The sequence below is a fragment of the Cynoglossus semilaevis genome, chromosome 7 (assembly GCF_000523025.1).
Source record: "Cynoglossus semilaevis isolate Cse_v1.0 chromosome 7, Cse_v1.0, whole genome shotgun sequence".
NCBI classification, from domain to species: Eukaryota; Metazoa; Chordata; class Actinopteri; order Pleuronectiformes; family Cynoglossidae; genus Cynoglossus; species Cynoglossus semilaevis.
In genome coordinates this window covers 8,137,188-8,139,796 of record NC_024313.1, presented here as the reverse complement: position 1 = coordinate 8,139,796, position 2,609 = coordinate 8,137,188, and positions in this window count along the sequence as shown.

The following is a 2,609-nucleotide window of genomic DNA, read 5'->3' as shown; positions in this document are numbered from 1 at the left end:
AACTTCTTGGTGGAAAAACTCAGCTTGGCCTTTGCTCATAAACAAGCGATGATTGGGCAAGACTTAGTGTTCCGTCAACTTGCGGAAGAGAAGAAATGACTGGTTGAGCTGGCATTCAATCAGAGAGCCAAGGTCTGCGCTGTTGCACAAGTGCTGGCTCTGAGCCACGTTACACAACTCCGAGAAGCCACAGGAACAGGGTTAACCTGGCTGGGGCTACTGCAGTCCATTGACTGTGAATCTATGGGAATGAGTTAAAGATCAGGCTTCTTTATTTACAGTCTCTGAACCAATGGTTTAAAGGTGGTTTAGCCGTCTGTGATGTGCTCACAGTACTTAGAAGCGATTTTGTTTTCCTTCTCCTTTAGGTCATATATCAGGATAGAGTTTTGACCCCGAGAGACGTGGAGTGCATGTGTTTGTGTGTGTGTGTGCGTGCGCTATGGCACACAGACCAGCCATTGCTGATCACAGCATGTGTTTCCAGCATGGGAATGCTGGAAGTAGTACAGTGTGTTTTCACTGAGTGAGTGTGTATGAGAGCGAAAGAAAGGAGAAAAACAGAGAGATGGAGAAAGAGAACAAGGCCATATCCACGGGGATCAAACCTAAACCGCAGGATATTTCTGACCTTGAGGGTGACGGGGTATAGGAGCAGGGGTGTAGGATGTGGAGTGGGGGGAGGGGGGGGGGTGAAGGGAAGGGTAGAGAGGAGTCTGCAGAGGGCAGCTGGAAATCCTCCAGTATCCTCTCCTCAAACCGAGCATAAAATTCCAAATGAAGCCACGAAACCAGTACGCGCACTGACGTGGTGCACTCTGCCCACAGTGCGTGTGTGTGTGTGTCTGCCTTTGTGTGTCTGTGGTGTGTACACATTCTTCCTCTGTTTATGTGTGGTTGTGTATGTGTGTGTGCCATATGTGATTAAAGGGTCCAAACAGTGGAGAGCAGGAGGCAGACAAGTGATGCAATCCACGGAAGTAAGGGAGAGGACAAGAGGGCGACAGGAAGGAAGGGAGGGAGGGAGGGAAGAGGAATTGTTGCTTCTGGGGATCCGGCTCTCAAGGAATGTGCTGATGGCGCTGTCCTAAGCAGTTGTAGAGAGTCGTGAACCCTGGGAACCGGTGCGGAGGTGACACCACCTGTTTGGAATTTCTGCATTCTTTGGACAGATGTTAAATTCATACATTATAAGGAGCACAACAATCGTTTTTGTCTGTGTGTGAACTGGTCCTAAGCTCAGAGCTGGAGGGCTGAATCAACCCTCACACAACAGCAGCAGAGATCTATTTTGGTGCAACCCACTCACTGTTCATGAGAACCCACGCAGCACCAGTGGGTAAGGTGACTGGTAAATCTGAACAAACAGTCTATTTATGGGCATCGCAGAAGGAGGTGGTTGTCCTTCAGCTGGTTTGTCTGCCGTCTGAAGTGCTAAGTGGTGTATATAGAGTTACAATAGATACTGTAGACCGTGCACAAGGACGAGTGAAGGTGGAGATGGAGGGGGTGAAGGAGGGAGGCAGAGAGAAAGGGAGGGTGTGAGAGAGAGCACTGGGAATAGAGATGGTGAGTCAGAGGCAATTTTGAAAGTAATTTCATCTCTGAATGCCGTATATCTTTTCATCAATGAAAGGAATGTATCTACCAAACTGGGCAGAGACGAAAAGAAAAACATCTCCAGACAAATGGAGACTCTTTGGGGTTGAGGAGGGAAGCGAGGGGGAGGGGGGGGGGTGCAAAAAGATGCCATTTGCAGCTTTTGTTCTCACGGCTGTGTAGTTTCTACAGTGAAGACATTATGCTGTAAATGCTCTGCACATCTGAATATCACAAACAAATACTAAACAGTAACTCATGTTGGCGTCAGATCTCTGGACTAGCCAGTACTATGGTCGACTCTTCAGGTTATGACCTGGTCCTGTGTGAGGTTTCATCCTGGACGTGGAAACACGCCGCTTTTTTACTTGGCCAAGAAAAAGCAAATTTCAGAAACGATCGCCCAAAGAGTCCTCTGCAATTTTTGTGAATCATTGATGTCTGATGTCTTGATGTTAGTTACTGAGGTTTTAGGGATTCCAGCAGTGTTCTGGTTTGGCTGAATGTGAGGTGGCATCCAGCCATTGGAAGGGAAAATAGAAAGGGGATTCATCAAGAAGTGTTAAGACAGACTACTACAGACAGGCCTGGAGTGTTGAGTGTAACCTGGCGCGGCAACCTCGGCCTTGACAGTACAACACAAACCTGATTGATATTTGACTCGTAGCCAGTTCCTTTCTTACATAAATATGGGTGGAGTCCCACTTCTGTTCACTCACTGAAAGGTATCCCAAACAGATATCTATGAAATGCATTGAATGTTTCCTTTTGCTAAAGCAGACACATGGTATTGATTTGATTTTTTCTTTCTTTCAAAAATGCATTTATGCCTTAGGATCAAAACAGATTTGAAAACAGTTCATGAAACATGTTTTCTCTTAACTGTCTTCACTGACTAGAGGAGAAAAAGACAAAAAAGACACCACAAACAGTGAGCTGGACTGGATTTGGATTTGAATTGGCCTGGCATTAGCTGTGCGGTCGAACGGGCAAGCACACAGAACATGCTG